The sequence below is a fragment of the Acinonyx jubatus genome, chromosome E3 (assembly GCF_027475565.1).
Source record: "Acinonyx jubatus isolate Ajub_Pintada_27869175 chromosome E3, VMU_Ajub_asm_v1.0, whole genome shotgun sequence".
Classification (NCBI taxonomy): Eukaryota; Metazoa; Chordata; class Mammalia; order Carnivora; family Felidae; genus Acinonyx; species Acinonyx jubatus.
The window spans coordinates 10,102,621-10,121,779 of NC_069398.1; the positions used below are offsets into that span (position 1 = coordinate 10,102,621).

The 19,159-nt window shown below is 43.8% G+C and overlaps 1 long non-coding RNA gene across 5 annotated transcripts in view; it reads right to left on the bottom strand.

Annotated features, from left to right (window-relative positions):
- Positions 1-12,665, bottom strand: part of LOC106970553 (uncharacterized) — a 238,579-nt gene extending 225,914 nt beyond the window's left edge. The window contains exon 1 of one of the 5 annotated variants that reach the window (XR_008294582.1): positions 3,154-12,665. This is a non-coding gene — a long non-coding RNA (uncharacterized LOC106970553). The remainder of the gene's footprint in view (positions 1-3,153) is intronic. The other 4 variants (XR_008294580.1, XR_003415265.2, XR_003415266.2 and 1 more) reach the window with 4 other exon arrangements.
- Between the last annotated feature and the right edge of the window lie 6,494 nt (positions 12,666-19,159).

Sequence of the window (19,159 nt, forward strand, 5' to 3'; positions counted from 1 at the left end):
AAATAAAAGTATGTCAACTTCACCTACTACATTGCTCCAGAAATTGAAGCTTTTCCAGAATGTTATACTGACATGAGAGAACCCCTGACCAAATACAGACACCTCTTCTTCACCTTTTATTTCACTTTTTTTTTGTTTAATGGAAAAAAAAAAAAGAAGAACCTTGGCTTAGCAAGTCTGGGCTGCCAGGAGCTGACAGATATTCAAGCAAGTGGCAGGAAACATCCCAGCCTTTGCAATGAACCTTTGGGGAAGGAACAGCCACTGAGAATGTGATTCACTTTGATGACAGCTTCCTGATGAGGGCTCGAACCAGCTGGAGGGTTGGTCAATTTATGACTTCACAGAAGACTCAATAAAAGTCATAAATAAAAGGGCATGTGGGTGTGAGTGCACCACATGAAGTCGGGAGGTCCCAGACGACAGAACACAAGGCCAGTAACTCTGATTTGGCTCAAGGTTTATCACCGACGCAGTGAAAGGTACAGACCCCGTATGCCAGCCATGCTTGTCGCCCGATGGAAACAGATTGTGCCTAAGGACTAAGGGAGCCATTTCTCAGATTCCTCGGGCCGTGGATCTGTGGATAGGGAGGTGAGGAAAGGCCGCCTTCCCTAATAAAATAAACCCTGGTGCCTCCAAGTTTGACCCTCTTTAAGGATTCTTCTAGGAATGAACAACTGGATGTCTTACCTCCCCAGACTGCCTGACTGTCCATTCAATCTGCTCTTGAAAACCAAATGCTTTGTGTTCACATACAACACAGAATAGCTTCAGAACAGGCCACCTGTTGTACTTCCATTCACTCATATAATAACCCTTATTACTATTATTGCTGATGTCAATAAAATTGATTCTGAGCTGACTTCCCCTCCTGAAATAATACGGACATCAAGTCATTGTTGTGATGGTGAGGGCCACATGAGATAGAATGAAAAATAAATAAAGAAATAAGCTTCTCAGCACATGCCTGGCACATAGCAATCCTCCAGAACGTGCAGCTGTGGAATTTCTCACTATCCAAACACTTTTCCATGAAAAGATTTAAAACTCACACAGGAGTGTTATGGAGCCTTTCTCTCATGTGGAGGATGTAAGATGTACTAGATACACACACACACACACACACACACACACACACACACACACACACACTTTGGGATACTTTATATCCACTTTGTAGATGTGGCTGCTATATAGATGTAGATTATATAGATGTAGATTCTATATAGAGAGAGCCAGATAGTATACAGTGAGGGGACAGGCATGATATGCTAGAGGGTGGTCAGGAAATGTTAAAGTGACATTTGAGTAGAGTCCTGAGTGAAGTGACAGAGTGGGCCATGTGGATATCTGGGCAAAGGGCATTCTAGGTAATGGGAGCAGCAAGTGCAAAGGCCCTGAGGTGGGATCTATCACAATATATTTGAGAGTTGGACAGTCATCGATGTGCAGGAGTAGAGTGAGCAAAGTAGGTCAAGGGAGTAATACCAGACAAAGCCAAATGGCAGGAGCTAGGGCCTACAGGGCAAAGAGTTTGGGTTTTATCCTAAACGTGATGGAAAAGGCAATCAAGCATTTTCAACTGAGGAGTATCGTGATTGGATTTACTCCCTTGAAGGACCAGTGAGGCTACCATGTGAAGGGTAGATCATGAAGAGGCAAGGGAGGGAGCAGGAAAGAATGGCTAAGAGGCTACTGGAGTTGTCTAGGCTGGTGACAATGCGGCCCTGAACTGGGGCAGTGGTGGGTGGATCTGGGCCCCACTTTGGAGGTAGAGCAGACAGAACGAGCAGAGGCAGTCGGAGGACTGGGTGGCAGGGTGTGCAAGTGGGAGGAAGGGAAAGGGAGCAACGGTGACTCCTGGCTCTTTGGTGAGCACCCTGGGAGGAGGATAGAGCCATTCACTGAACAGTAAAGACACAAGAGAAATATTTGGGCTGGAGGGGGTGGGGGGCCAGTGGTGAAATGTGAAATGTTCTGAGTCTGGGTCACACTTTAAGCCATGTCAGTCATTAAAAAATTATAAACAAAAAAATAAAATAAACCATATCAGTCATTTACACCCCGATGGAACTAATTAATAACATCTCCTATTAATTGGAGCTTTTCAGTTCACAAGAAACTTTCATTTTTACTATATTGTACATGACATATTACATAGTAAATAGCATATATAGTGGGTATGGTATATTATACAGATAAAAGTTGCTTAAATACAGCATACATTTACATACCATACCTTATTAAATAAAGTGCATATATTACATAGTATATAATATTATAATAGTATAGTATCTATATTATACAAATCTATGTAACACATGGTGTATTATTTATTATACTAATAATATATTATGCTCAATATAGCATGTAGTATCTCTATTATAGTGTGTGTTGTATGGTGTAATATATCATATATATTATATATTACATTATATACAGTATATATTATAGCATATATAGTATATATTATACCATATAAATAATATATAGCATGTATGATATATGTGCTATTCATGTTACATAGTATATATGATAAAGAGAGCACGTATCATATAAACTAGTGCTTATATGTTATAGTGTATATTATATAAACTGTAATATATAATATGCAGTATGCTATGGTATGTTTTATATATATATAATATGCTAGCTATTACAGAGTTTATTATACATATAGTACATTATGTATAGGTTATTATTTATTATCTCTTTAGGCCTTTAAAGCCTCCAACCTTCCCCCTAATTTCTCTCCCCCACCAAACTGGGAGAAAACAAAGCCTCAGAGGAGGAAATGACTTTCCCAAAGTCTCAGAGGTGGCAGGACGAGAAGCTGGGGCCCATAGAATTCCACTTTGCCTACCTTGATTGCTGTATAAGCTTCAGACCTTTTCACGAGAAAAGTCTGGATGGTAAGAAATTTTTGCCCTTATTTATAGAATGTAAATATGCTCCAGATACTATGCCAAGAACTCCTAAATTGTATCTCATTTAACCCTCCCACTGAAACTACCTCCGAGGATATATTTTGTCATGGTTATCTTTCCACAGATGAGAAAAGTGAGATTCTAATAGATCGGGGACCTTGCCCAAGGTCACAAGGTTGATGAGGAATAAACCCCCACACACACACCCAAGCTCTGCACTCACCACAAGGAGGTAACTGAATAGAAAAGCCCAACTGAATAGAACGGTTACATCCGTTCAGCTGCAGGAATCCAGGTGTAGCTTCTGCTAAGCCTGTGGAAAGAAATGTACAGTTTTCATGTGACTTTTCCCTTCTGAATTATGTCATCTGTAGTGAGAGAGATCTCCAATTTGGGCTTCAGTGCATTGACTATGTTGCACAGCTAAACCCCCTTGTTGGGGGGGGGGGGGGATGAAAATCACTAAAACTGAGCCTGACAAAGAAATGACTAGCACGCAGTCAGCGAGGATGGAGCTGAAGCCCTCAAAGGTGGAAATTACATAAACAGCAGCCTAGATTCCTAAAATGTAGATTTCTCCTATCCCAGTTCTTCAAAAGCTCCAGACGCTTGAAGGAAAATACCTCTAAGCAGACATTTGTTACTTATTTTTCTCTCGTTGCCTGTGCAAACATCCTCCTAAGCTGCACATTTCTCTTATCTTTTTCCTCTCTTCTCTATCACACCAGTCGCCTGGAGCCCTTATTTCTCCATTTTTTTCATCGCTCAAAATTGCACAAAGCTTTCCCAAAGCATTGGTTTGTCGAAACTCATGTATAGTCTGAGATCCTAGCTAGAATTGAGAGGAAGATGAGAAGGAGAGGAGGCAGCGGGGAGCAAGAGCCCGAGTCTAGCCCAGAGAGCCCAGGAAAATGGGCTTTTGCTCAGATAGGTTAATAACATGTGGGTTGCATGAATTCTAAGGACAGGGAAATGTCACTTTCTAGAAGAACATAGTCTCAGAAATGGTTCCAACAGTTCTCCCCAACATATGTGAATAGAAAGCTACCAGCTCTGGGGGTTAAAGGAGGCCAGGAGCCAACATTTATTGAGCCCTTACTGTGTACCAGGGCACATTTCCCTAATCCCTATAGCAACCCTAAGTGAGGGATAGTATCACCCCTTTTTTAGGATTGGAAATATAAGTGTTTGTAAGCACTATAACAGCAGGGATTTTGTCTGTCTTTTGTGCCCACATCAGCAGCAGGATGCCCATTGCATAGCAGGTGCTCAGTAGATATTTGGTGAAGGAATGAATGAATGGATAAATGAATGAATGAACAGACCAACACTTACGGAAATACAGTGTATAGGAATAATAAAGAACACAACATTGGAGTCGGAGAGGCCTAAGGCAGGATTAGATGCAATAATGCTGATTAGATGAGATTATAAAGTACTTGTAATCAAGCCCTCTATAAATGGTAGCTGTCTTTATTGTGATATCATGACAATCAAATCTACACTTGAATTAAATTAATGTTTGATGATGATGAAGAAGAAAGAGGAAGAGGAGGAGGAGGAGGGGAAAGAAGAGAAGATAGGGATGGTCTCAGAAGTATCAGTGGAAAAAAAGATCCTGCCTTGAAATCTTGTAGAAGATATGAAAACTTGCCAGCGGCCGCCCAATATATTCTTTTTGAATTAGATCAGTCTCTGTAAGGGCTGCCACCTGTCTTGAACTTTCGAGGGACCCAGAATTCAGAATTCTGGCTCCTCCTTTCCCTATTCCAGCCAAGTGGAGTTGGATGAAACATTTATTCCTTCCTCTATCCACGTTGGGAATGACTTTTGAAAGTTTGCATTTGGTCTCTCTCTCTCTCTCTTTTTTTTTTTTTGTTGTATTTTATTTTTTAATGTAATTTATTGTCAAATGGCTTACATACAACACCCAGTGCTCATCCCACCAAGTGACCTCCTCAATGCCCATCACCCACTTTCCCCTCTCCCCCACCCCCACCCATCAATCCTCAGTTTGTTCTCTGTACTTAAGAGGCTCTTATGGTTTGCCTCCTTCCCTCTTGGTTTGTAACTGTTTTCCCTTCCCCCTTGGTCTTCTGTTAGGGTTCTCAAGATCCACATATGAGTGAAAACATGATCTCTGTCTTTCTCTGACTGACTTACTTCACTTAGCATAATACCCTTCAGTTCCATCCATGTTGCTGCAAATAGCAGGATTTCATTCTTTCTCATTCAGGTAGCATTCCATTGTATATATAAACCACATCTTCTGTATCCATTCGTCAGTTGATGGACATTTAGGCTCTTTCCATAATTTGGCTATCGTTGAAAGTGCTGCTATAAACATTGGGGTACAAGTGCCCCTATGCATCAGCACTCCTGTATCCCTTGGGTAAATTCCTAGTAGTGCTATTGCTGGGTCATAGGGTAGATCTATTTTTAATTTTTTGAGGAACCTCCACACTGTTTTCCAGAGCAGCTGCATCCGTTTGTATTCCCACCAACAGTACAAGAGGGTTCCCGTTTCTCCACATCTCACCAGCATCTATAGTTTCTTGATTTGTTCATTTTAGCCACTCTGACTGGTGTGAGTCTCTTTACGGGCATGCCACACAGAACATATCCAAAATGTTTGGACTGGATGTTTCTCTGATATACTGGTTCTCAACGTATGCTTCGCAAACCAGCAGCATCAACACCAGGTAGGAACTCATCAGAAATGTGAATTCTTAGAGCACCCTGGACATCCTGAACGGGAAGCTCTGAGGGTGACACCCAGCCATCCGTGTTTCCACAAGGCCTCCAGGTGATCCTGATGCCCGTGCATAGGTTTTCAGAACTGCTGCCCAAATGAAAGGCAATTAGGGGAGCCCCAAACTGTTCTCTCCATTTAGTGTGTGGGAGGTCTCTGATCTTCAAAGGAGAGGAGTAGACAGAAGCAGGTTTGCTGGAGAACAGGTGTCTTCTGTAGCAAAGGGGAGGAACCAGAAAACTCTTTCTCAGTCAACCCCCAATCCTGAACATCTACTATGTCCCAGGAGCTGTGCTAAGTGCCAGGAAAACCATGGTGAACAAGATGTATGATTCCAGCTATCCAGGATCAAACAACAGGTGCGAAGGACCAGAAGCTCACATGCATCACCCGGCAAAGATGGAAAATGTGACAAAACCAAATTCTGGAGAAACAGGAAGCCTCATGGGTGGCTGGTAAGAGTGTACATTGGCACATCCACTCTGCAGAGCAGTTTGGTGGCACCTAGTTGAGCTGGAGACGTGCCAACTCTACAGCCTACCAGTTCCATTCCTGAGTATATACCGTAGGACTGGAGAAGCTCCGTCACTTTTCACGAGGAGAGATGTCCAGGAGTGTGTATAGCAGCACTGTTTATGACAGAAGAAAGCTGAATGCCCACTTACAGGAGAATGGGTAAGTAAATTGTGATACGGTTGTCCAGTAGAATGCCATCGTAACCAGTAGTAGTAACAGCAGTAGTGAAATAAGTGAATAAATGGAATAAGTGAAACATAATTTTGATAAATTGAAAAAATCATAATAGTGGGGGGAAAAGCTAAATCATGAAATGATATGTACAGCAGGATTCTACTCAAAGTTTTAAAACATGCAACACAATACTACATGTTGATAACAGATCATTCATACATAATGAAAAGTATAAAAATATGCATGGAGGGGCACCTGGCTCGTTCAGTCAATGGAGCCTATAACTCTTGATCCTAGGGTCAGGAGTTCGAGCCCTAGGTTGGGTGTGGAGATTACTAAAAATAAGAAATAAACTTAAAAAAAATTTTAATGTACATGGAATAAAAAATGCATTCTGAGGATAAAGATCATCACTGGGAAGGGAGAGAGAGACAGAAGAAAAGGCACAGGACTGAGATGGGGTCCAGCGGGATGAGATTGTATTTGTTATGCTACATTTCTTAAGCTGAGTGAAGCATAAATGGTTGTTCACTAAATCAGCCCACAGTTTTTTTGTGTGTACCTGGAATAGCTCATAATGGAATAATTTTACATAAGCCACTGCAAGTAGTTAATAAATAATTATAAATGTGGAAAGCACCATGAAGAGAAGACAGGCTGTCATAAGAGGAGACATAACAAATCCCTTTATTTCAACCTTGCTTTTTACTTGCCTTCTTGAAAGTCTTACTGTCAGCTGCAACCAGTCATAAATTAGATTTCATTTTTGCTTGTCTATATTCTTTGATTTTCTGACCAAGGAAATAAACCATTTGGATTTCGAGATATGTAATTGATATTTTTGATGGGGGCAGTCAAAATCATTTACAAAAGTTTCTTGGGCATTTCAATGTTCTATATGTCTAACACATACTTGTAAGTATAGACACATTAGATGGTGACTAGGGAATTCTGGGAGGATCTACATCAAGAAGTCAGCAGCCCTTATTTCTGGTGGGAGTATTAGAAATTTGTATTTGCATCTTAAAGTGACTCCTCATGTTTTCATCAACTCATCCCTTTCTCTTCTTTCTTCTGGAACAAAAACCCTCCTTCTTATGGGAAACCTATTCCTTGTATTTCAAGGGGGACTTGTTTCCACCTTCCCAGCCACTGGCTCACTAACATGTCCAATCAGAACATTTCATTTGTAGCCACAAGGATTGGCTGATTGGCTCAAGGATGCACATGTGATACATGCCCAGCCAATCATATCCCTCCCTGAGACTCTTCTTTCCAGTAGCGTTCTTCAAATGATGGGAATTAGTCTAGAGTTAGTCGTGTTTACTTTTAGACCTCTTCTGCCTGGAATAGGCAGAAGAAATGGAGAAATGAATACAGTGAGCAAGACAGCACCTTGCCAGGATTGTTTGAGCCCTGGATGTAGCCCTGCCTGACTCATCCCTGGAACAACATCCTTGCATTGATACATTCTCTTGAATCACCTACACCAGGTTGGGATTGATTTCTGACACTTGAAGCTGAACATGTTCTGACTTTTACACTTCTATTTTGTTCCCCTCTATTTTCTACAATTTCCACAATGAGCATGCATCACATGTAGAACATGTTTCAGAATTGAAGAAGAAGAAGAGGAGGAGGAGGAGGAGGAGGAGGAGGAGGAGGAGGAAAGGAAGGAAGGAAAGAAACAGCACATCAGTGTTTATCTGCAGAGGGCTCGCTCACAGACTCTTTTCCTCTAAGGTATAGGCCAAGCCCACCTAATTTGGAGGAGGCCATGGCTTGCTTCTGGCCCATGACCCCCACTGGCTCTTCTGAGGTCTCCAGGCCTGATTCACTGCTTCTAAACACTTTCCCCCTAACCAACAAATTACTGAAAAATCCACCTTTTCCAGCATCCCCTGTTGGTCCCTGCTTTACAGTGATAATTAGTATAAAGTTGGGTGTCTCTTTCCCTGTGGGAGAAAAATTCTATCACGGCATGAAGTGGAGCAGAGTGTGGGTGGCTTTAACAGGGAGGTAGGAAAGCTTATGTAAGTGACATTATTATATGTGATTATATCACCAGGGTAGGAGAAATTCATTCATATTTGGGTGTTATACCCACCATTAAGTTTTAGGCTTATGTGAAATAAAATGATGAAGAAAAGCCATGTTCTCTCTCCTTTGCCCAACCCCAGAATAACATCAACACTTATTCAGCCTTACTTGGTCTGGGCAGTGTTCTCAGCACCTTCCGTATACTAAATCCTCATAGCAACCCCATGAGGGGAACTGTCCCCATTTTACAGACAGGCAGACTGAGCTACAGAGATGTCCCAACTTTCCCAAGATCCCGTAGCTGGAAAATGGGGGAGCCAAGACTCCAACCCATGCCGTTCATACCCCACATCCACCTTCTAAACCTCTCAGATAAGTCAACACTGAAGCTCTGTACAAAACCAAAATCAACCAGTCAGATCTCTCAGTTTGGTCAAACACACCATAAATTTGTCAGCAAGAAAGGGGAAAAAACCCACCCAAACTATTTTTGTTTTCTTTTAATTAAATTGACTCCCTGGCTGTTGCAAACCCAGAATATCAGGAAGTGTTACAGACAACCTTGTGCATATAAGGCAGAGATTTCAAACTGGAGAGCAGTAGACCAAATTCAGCCCACAGATGTGTTTGCTTTTCGTGGATCCAGCCATTTTTCAAAATGTTTTAAATAAAGCACGCACTCTTGAGTTTATCACAGTCCCCACCACTGCCTAAGGTATTAGACTTGGTCCACTCGCTTACAGGGAGGGAATCTGAATTAGCAGCGTCTGGTCTAGGGAATGCTTGGTAGCAAAAAGAAAACTCTTTTGTTGACTTCAAAAGAGTATTTGGGTAATAATAATAATAATAATAGCTAAAATGTGTGGAGTCCTTACTCTATGCCGGATCTCATATGAAGTGCCTTGCTTCATTTGATCATAACCAGTCTTGTGAGAGGTTATGGGTATGGTAACCACGAGAGTGCACCCGCTGGACCTGAAATCTACCCACCTCATCAGTGATAGAGCATAGCAGGGAAACTAAGGCAGGCCCAGTCCTAGAAAACACAGGACTCCTCTGACAGCCAACTTGGGACACCTTGACCTTTTTCATACTATGCCATTCAGACGTTTCCACACAACCCTCTCTCCTTCCCTCAGGGTCAGACTTTCATCGCAGTCTGACTTCTGTCACATAAATGTTCCACCTAATGAAGTCCTTGCACGTTGCTTCCCAGAGCCTCTTAGAGGACCCAGAGTGACACCGGGGCTCTCCCAACATCACACAACTAGCAAGTGACAGAGCCGGGATTTCAACCAGGTCTACCCAACGCCATGAGCCAGAGTTCTGAACCATCATCTCAGACCCAACTTGGCCATGGCTCTTATTTTCTCAAACTTCTTCGTTCAAAGTAGCCAGAAATCACAGTCCGGACCCCAAAGTGGCCAGGGGCAAGAGGGAGAGTTTCAGACCCCAGGGCTGCCGTCGAGTACTAGGAAAGAGCGTCGGCTACTCAGAGCTCAAGGAAGGAGGCACAGGCAACTGGAAAAGGGACATAGGTCTACGCTGCTCTTTTCCCACGCCCTGTGGGAAACATGGCCCCGCAATACAAGAGCAAGCGCTGGACTGAGACTCTGGGAGTGCACCCAGCCTACCCTACAGAGATGCATCAGTAGCAGGCGGGAGTTGTGACGCAGGGCTCTGGAGCCCACGGAGTATGTTCGCGTCTACCATTATCACATTTGATCCTTAGGTGTAATCATTATATGTGTAAAATCTTTTAACTTTGTTAAATCATTTGCATGTTTAATTGCACCCTTGCGAACCGAGGTGAAATTCACTTTATTAATCATCACTAAATAAACCCCTGCAGCTACTCCACCCCACACGGCTTGGTGTTACACCCGCCTGGTGGGAGTCCTTACAGCTTTACTTGTGCGGTCCTCTTCAACACCATCCTTGGACTGCTCTGCCCAGAGCAAATCTTCCCCGGCAATCACACATCCTCTCCTTGCTCCTCCAGACCAGCAGCTTGGGAGAGCGACTGCCTCCAGCCTTGAGCGTCCCTCACAGTCCTCCACACCTGCCTCAGGGTCTGGGTCCTAGCTCAGACTGTTCTCAGACACACGCTTCCCATTTGGTGAGAATCCATCCTTCAACGTTCCCATGATTTGGTGTCACTTTATTTTGTGAACTCTTGCATATTACAAGAGAAAACATGATCTACCTTCTTGAACCTACAGATATTTAGGCCCAGAAAGTTGATATAACTTGCCCAAAGAGATCTCTTAACCTGCCATCCAGAGTCTTCCCTCCATTCTCTCAACTGCCAAGACAAACATTCTAACGCCCAAATCTGAGCTTACAATCTTCTGTTTAAAATCTGACAATGATGTCCCGTAACCTATGCCTGTTCCAGTCCTTTGTTTTCCCCAGTAGGACACACATGACAGGTGACATTCATGTGAGCATTACACTCTTTGGGTGTATAATGGAGGAGGCGGGATTGTAATTCCCAGCATACCTACCAACCCCATCTCTTTCTTTCTCTCTCTTCACAGAAGGACAGGAGAGAAACATTATCAGGGACACATATCCACATTCATTTTATGTTTCCACTTAGGAAATTGTTGAGAAGGTTCTTTCCAAGAACGATTATCACCCATAAAATGCTTCCCAAGGGGATGCTGCAAACAGACTTTAAGACTTGGACCCAGAAGCTAGTAGGTGCTCAGTAAATGTGGGTTGAATAAATAAAGGCATGAACAGCAGAAAATGGGAGATAGTGGGGTACAGTGGGCTACCAGACTGTGGCCTAGAGACGGTGAGGAATTGCTGTGTTTATGAAATACCCAATGACATCAAGTGTTGGGTTTCCAGGACCCAAGCAAACTAAGGCTCAGGGTCCCATTTCCCCAACTGCGGTCACTCAAGAACCGCCATCTATAGATGTGTCATATCTGAGTTTTACCCACACCATTATTTACTTCACAGATTTATAAAAAAGCAACTCTCACTTCTAAAAAAACTAAATACGTTTATTGAAAAATGGAAGCTTTGTAACACTCTTGTAAAAGGAAAACCAATATTGTTTGTCATAAGTTGTAAGCAACCATAAAAAATAAATACAGTGAAGACCTCCCCAAAAACTCAAATTTTAAGCAGAGTTCTCTGCTGAGAGCTCTGAGAGGCCTGCTGTCTCTTTACTAAAATAAAAGGGAGAAGGGTAGAACAGTGTTACAGCCACACTGCTATCAAATTGAGATATTCTCCTTGGTGCAACCAAGTTACAAGAGAACCAAAACGGGGCTGATGCGTCCCAGACGAGACTTGACTTGAGCACTGGTACGGCCTTAGTGCAAGCCACCATTGTCCCCTAACTCAAAGTGATCCAGGACCAGCAGCCTCAGCACCACCTGGGAGTTGGTTAGAATCCACTTTACGGCCATACCACCTTGAACGCACTCCGTCTCTTCTGATCTTGGAAGCTGAGTAGGGCCAGGCCTGGTTAGTACTTGGATGGAAGAAATGCAGGCTCCAGGGTCAAGGCCCAGAGGCCATGTTTAACAAGCCCTGCAGGTAGGTGCTTCCGATGCAGGCTTGAGTTCGAGACCACTGCCCTAGATTACAAACACCTCCCATTGGGTCTACCTGAGTCCACTCTGTCCCCCACCCCACACCCACCAACATTCCCTTCTCCGCACAACCACCAAAGTGATCTTTCTAAAATCATAAATTATACCATCTCATTTCCCTGCTTAAACTCTCCAAAGATTTCCACTGGGCTTAAAATAAAATCCAAAGTTCTTCCTTTTCCTGCAAGGGTCAGAGGCTAACCCCCACTTCCCTCTCTAAAACCTATCTCTTACTAGTCTCTTTCCTGGTGCTATGCTTCAGACACCCTGACCTTCTTTAAGTCCTTCAAATGTCCCCAAGAACACTCCCGGCTCAGGACCTTTGCACATACTATTCTCTCTGCCTAGAAAGCCGCTTTGCTAGCATTCCCATGGTTCACTCCCTTGCTTCATTCAGTCCTTAATCAAATGCTACCTCCTCAGGAAGCCCCAGACCACCCCATTAAAAGGCTGCCCATCTTAGGGTGACCAACTGGGATAACTTATCTGGTGACCAACTTATCCCAGTTGGCCCAGGACTGTCCCAGTTTTTTAAAACTGAAAATCTGGGGCACCTGGGTGGCTCAGTTGGTTAAGCACACAACTTCATGAATTTGAACCCCACGTTGGGCTCTGTGCTGACAGCTCAGAGCCTGGAGCCTGCTTCAGATTCTGTGTCTCCCTCTCTCTCTGTCCCCCCCCCCCCATTTACTCTCTCTCTCTCTCTCTCTCTCTCTCTCTCACACACACACACACACACACACACACACACACACAAATAAACATTAAAAAAAATATTAAAACTGAAAATCCTATGTGCTGGGAACCTCCCTCCATCCCCAGCAAATTGAGACAGTTATTCACCCTACAAATATCCATCACTCCCTGCCGCTTAACCACACTTTGTTCTTCATCATATAGTCTGTCCATGTCTTTCTCCTTCACTAGACTATAAGGCCCACGAGGTCAGGGAGCTTGGGATATTTTGTTCATGGCTGTATTCCTGGCACCTAGAACGTTGCCTGGCACACAACTGGCACTTAATTAATACTACTTGACAAAAACATCAGAGGAATGATCCTCCTGGCCTATTTAACCTATTGCTTACAGTTCAGCTGTCTCTACTGTTTGGCTGCAATGAACAAGGCTTTCTCCAGATTTAGAATTATGCCCTTGGGCTAGATTACCAGCCATGGTTTTATGGGGCCAATGAGAATGCCCATGTTTAAGGTTTTGAAAGCCAGTGCCAAACTGTTTTCTAAAAGGGTCAGACCCCCTGCATCCAGCGTTCCTGAGTCTACCTTGCTCCATGCTGGCCAGAGCCAGCATTATCATTGCTAAAACCATTACGTGGCAAATGTAGCTGTTTGTGGTTTGCATTTCTTTGTTTGCTGGTTAGGCTGATCCTTCCCCCAAGTGCTCAGGTAAGTGCATTTCATCTTTTTCCAGTTATCTGTCCACACCCCTTTGCTTGTCTTTCTACCCGGTTTAAGGACTTGTCTCATGGACCTGAGTTCTCTGAAAAATATAGATATTAGCCCTTTCCCCTCATACACTGAAGGCTTACTTCTTTGCATTTGCTGATCCCTGTGCTCTGTCATATCCCTTCACATTTCTTTACTCTCCTTTTACCTGTTCATACCCCAGTTTTCATTTCTCATTTCACTTGGTTTTAGGCATTTTTCATAGCTAACTATTGAGTATCTACTTAGGGGAAGTCTCTTAAGTCTTCCCATCTCACTCAGAGAATAAGATACATTTCTTAAAATCATCTACAAGGCCCTTCATGACCTGCCTCTCCCTTTCCCTTGCCCTCCCCGCTATCACCTCTCTGACCTCAGTTCCTACCATTCTGCCCCTAGATCTCTCCGCTCCAGACAACTTCAAACATACCAGCCATACTCCCACCTCAGGACCCTTGCACATGCTCTTTCTCCTGCCCAGAAGACTCTTTCACCAGGTATCTGCGTACTCCCTAACTCCCTCAGGTCTTTACTCCACTGTCATCTTAATTAGTCCTTTCCTGATCACCTTATCTCAAATTTCAGTCCCTGTAGTAGACAGAATAATGCCTTCCTTAGAAGATGTCCACATCCTGTTCCCAGGAACCTGTGAATATGTTACCTTCCATAGCAAAAGGAGAGATTGCAAATGTTACAGATTTGATTAAATAAGGATTCTGAGATAAGGAGATGGCCTGGGTGAGCCAAATAGAATCACAAGGGTACTTATAAGAGGCAGGCAGAAGAGCAAACGTCAGAGAAGGATATATGACAAGGAAGCAGGGGTTGGAGTGATGCATGGCCAAGAACCAAGGCATGTGAGTATCCTTTAGAAGCTGGGCAAGGAAGGAAATGGATTCTCCCCTGGAGCCTCCAGGAGGAACTCAGTCCTGCAGACCCACTGTAGACTTCAGACCTCCAAAACTGTGAGATAATAAATATGGGTTGTTGGGCTCCTGGGTGGTTCAGTCAGTTAAGCCTCTGACTCTTGGTTTTTGCTCATGATCTCAAGGGTTTGTGGGATCAAGCCCAGCTTGGGGCTCTGTGCTGACAGCTTGGAGCCTGCTTGGGGATTCTCTCTCTCCCTCTCTCTCTCTCTCTCAGAATAAATAAGCATTAAAAATAATAAATAAACAAAACATAAGGGTTCTTTTAAGCTGTTACATTTGTAATAAGTTATCACAGCAGCCATAACGAACTAATACAGTCCCCAATAACTCCCATCCACTTCCTGCTTTCCTTATTTCTTCTTGGCATTTGTCACTAAGCTCCTAGAATTTTATATATTTCTCTTTTTTACTTTTGCCTTCCCCAACAGAATATAAATTCCTTGAGGACAGGGGTTGTTGTCTGTTTTGTTCACAGTGCCTGGCACACATCAGAAATTCAATAGCAGGAAAGCAGATGCAGAAAGCTTCTGTCCCCCTGTCTAATAAGAAGTCTTGGTTAGCTGAGGTTGCTGGAAAGTCATCAGAGTCAAAAGGCCACTCTGGGGAGAACTAGGTCTTGAAGGAGATAGCAGGCACTGAAGGAAGATGAATCTGATATTCTAGAGAACTCTCAGGGTCACTCCATCCTTCACCTTCCAAACATGTGAGCCACGGGACACGGACAAAGCCTGAATTCCAGACAAGGACTTCCTGGGTTCATATTCCAGCTCAGTTCTGTCCAATACAATTGCATTGCAAACGAGTTACATTGTTTTAAATGTTCCAGTAGCTACATTTTAAAAGTTTGTTAAGAGGTGAAATTAATTTTTAATAATATGTTTTGTTTGGCTTAATAGATCCAACATATTATAATTTCAACATGGAATCAACATTAAAAAAATTATTAATGAGGAGCGCCTGGCTGGCTCAGTCAGAAGAGGATATAACTCCTTATCTCGGGGTTGTAAGTTTGAGCCCCACGTTGGGTATAGCGACTGTGACAAAAATAAGTAAATTTTTAAAAAATTATTAATGAGATATTTTACATTCTTTTTTTTATATATGCTAAGTCTTCTAATGCCCATGTGTATTTTACAACAGTTTTAATTTGGATGTTAAATTTCCAACAATTGAAGTGAAATGGAATCCCACTAAAACAATCAAGTCGTTTTCACAGAAAAATACACTGCTTCAGTTTTTTCAATGAAATGTTAGGGTTAGATATGTTAGTTAGGGTTAAGTAAAATTTTAAATTCCCTCCCATCTTCACACTAGACACATTTGCTGTGCTCAAGGGCCACCTGTGACCAGTGGCTGCCATCTTGGACAGCAATGGCCCCACAGGACAAACACATGCAGGCAATGTGGCCTTGTACACCTTTTATTTAGATGCTCTCTGAATCTCCTTCCATCACCTACAGAACAGGTGACAAAAACAGTAGTTATTTTTAAGGGTTAAATGAAATTATGGGTGGGAAGTACCTGGTACACAGTAAACACTTAATAAACTTAGCTATTTTGACTCTGGGGCAATGTCTTATCTTTCCAAGGGAGGAGCCCCTGCTTAAAAAGAAAGAGGCTGACCTACTATGCGCCTGTCCTGAACTTCAGCCGTTCATCTCAAACTTCACAAGCCTTCGAGGTGGGAGCCATCACCTCCACCAGGCCCACACCCCTGACCCACCTCTCCCAGGCTGATGGAAGGAGCCAGGCTCCCTCTGGGGGTGGGAAGATGGCTGTCTAACAGAAACCCTCTGGGGAAACGTGGCTCTGCATTTCAGTTAACCTTCAAAGCCCTCTGCCTGGGAGGCTGTCTGCTGGCCTTCCCACTCCTTTGCCCTCTGCCCCTCACGTCTCCCTTCATCCAGCTCTGCCTCCCTTCCTCCCTCTCCCCCTTTGCCAGAAGACTCTGGAGCTGTTTATCCAGTCCATTTAGACCCTACCAAAGCCTAGCCTCAGAGATTTTTCAACATGGTGCTCTTACCATCAGTCAGCTGTCAACTCGAGAGCAAGAACCAAAACTGTGAATATCTATTCACAGCTCCGTCCCCAATACCAGAACACCATAGTAGGTGCTGCACAAGTAGTGTATATGTATATACATTTTTAAAAGTTTTTTTTAATGTTTATTTATTTTTCAGAGAGAGATAAACAGAGTGCAAGCTGGGGAGGGGCAGAGAGAGAGAGAGAGAGACACACACACACACACAGAATCTGAAGCAGACTCCAGGCTCTGAGCTGTCAACACAGCCCAATTCGGGGCTCAAACTCATGGACCACGAGATCGTGACCTGAGCTGAAGTCACGATCGTGACCTGAGCTTAACTGACTGAGCCACCCAGGCGCCCTGTATCTACATTTCTTTAAATGTAATGACACCGAGCCCCCTTCAGACCCATGAAAACTTGCATGTTGCTTCCTAAGGGTCAGGGCCAGGATGAGGGTAAGGCAAAGAGGCCCTCTCCTATGGGTGCAAGATTTAAGAGGGCACCAAAAAACCCAGTCATCAAGATAAAGAATATTTTGGTGCAATATTCAAAAAAAAAAAAAAAAAAAGCAATCAAAAGGAATGCAAAACTATCCCTGATGAACAATAAAATCAAAGTTTTAAATAAAGACAGGGCCACGATTACCCAGTTTTCCTTTTTTTTTTTTTTAATTTTTTTTTTTTAACATTTATTTATTTTTGCGACAGAGAGAGAGCATGAACAGGGGAGGGTCAGAGAAAGAGGGAGACACAGAATCTGAAACAGGCTCCAGGCTCTGAACTGTCAGCACAGAGCCCGACGCGGGGCTCGAACCCACGGACCGCGAGATCATGACCTGAGCCGAAGTCAGGCGCTTAACCGACTGAGCCACCCAGGCGCCCCTATTTTTTTTATTCTTTTAAAAATTTTTAATTATTTTAAAAAATTTTTAACATTTATTCATTTTTGAGAGACCGAGAGACAGTGCGAGTGGGGGAGGGGCAGAGAGAGAGAGAAGGAGACACAGAATCCAAAGCAGGCTCCAGGCTCTGAGCTGTCAGCACAGAGCCTGATGCGGGGCTCAAACCCATGGACCATGCAAGATCATGACCTGAGCCAAAATCGGACACCTAACCGACTGAGCCACCCAGGTGCCCCTACCCAGTTTTCCTTTTGCCTCCACTTCTACAATGGCACCGCCAGGCATGGTCTACACACTGTCCACACGAACACATTCCACCCTTATGATAACCCTGAGAGGCGAGGGCTATTGTCACCCTCCATTTTCAGAGGAGGAAAAGGAGGCCCAGGGAAGTTAACTAGCCTGCCCCGGGTCATTCAGCTCTGAAGTGGCAAAGCTGGGACTTGAACCCAGGCAGTCTGAATTGAGGGACCCAGGTGCGCACTATCCTGTCTGTGGCCGCCCTGACGCAGCTCTGCCCGCTGGGTGTTATATCATTAGATCATACGCTCTGGCCAAAGCTTTGGTAGTTGAGCAGACTGTCATTCCAGTCACAGACTTGCACTGCCCCTGGGCTGGGCTCTGCAGACGCTGAAATAACGACAGAACAGTGCCTGTCCTTACAAGGGTGAGTGCAGGGCTCATCCCAACTGTTCTTAGAGGCCTGAACAAGCACTCCCTGAGGCTGGAGGAGGGCATGACTCATTCGGTTTTAGCCAGGAGGTCACTTGAAACGCAGAGGCATTTCCTGTCTCCCTGTCCTGCAGGAAGTGATGCACCTTTGACAGATGAGCAAGAGGTTGTCAGCTGGAGAACACAGAGCAGCAATGTCCCTGTTTGACATACACAGAAACTCAGGTCACAGTGATTTTTACCAAAGGCACATAACTTACGCAGGAAAGGCCACTCCGTGTATAGTGTCAGTTCTTGGCGGGTTATCAAATGACCCTACATTCTTCCCTCCAGATCCATCATGAGCAGCGTGATGTGAGGGTGAAGAGCAGTGAGTCAGACGCTCTGCACTTTCCAAACCGGGCGACTTTGGAAAGCCACACGGTCTCCCTAAGCCTTGGTTTCTCCATCAATACAATGGGGATAGTTGATGCCAACCCCACAGTTGTGGGGATTAAGAGAAATCAATATATGTACAAAGTACCTAGCACAGTGCCAGACATGTAGAAAGTGCTTAGCAAGTGGTAACTACGGCCATGATTTTTTTTTCAATATATGAAGTTTATTGTCAAATTGGTTTCCATACAACACCCAGTGCTCATCCCAAAAGGTGCCCTCCTCAATACCCATCACCCACCCTCCCCTCCCTCCCACCCCCCATCAACCCTCAGTTTGTTCTCAGTTTTTGAGTCTCTTATGCTTTGGCTCTCTCTTCCATTCTAACCTCTTTTTTTTTTTTCTTCCCCTCCCCCATGGGTTTCTGTTAAGTTTCTCAGGATCCACATAAGAGTGAAAACATATGGTATCTGTCTTTCTCTGTATTACTGCCATGATTTTCAAAGCTGGGGTGCAATGTCCACCGCCAAATGCAACCTATGTCTCCAAAACTCTCCGGCACCTCAGTCCTACATGAGAGACAATCTGCAAAATGGCCTGTTTGGCACAACAGAGAAGTAAGCTCATTGAAAACCTCAAGCACAAAGACATCATGATTTTTACATGAAAAGTGAGAAAAATTCATTAATTCTCAACTGGGATGCGTCTTAGAATCACCTGTGCTCCACTGCACAGGGATTTGGTTTTCACTGGCTGGAGGGTCTCAGCTTTGTTACGTTTTCTAAAG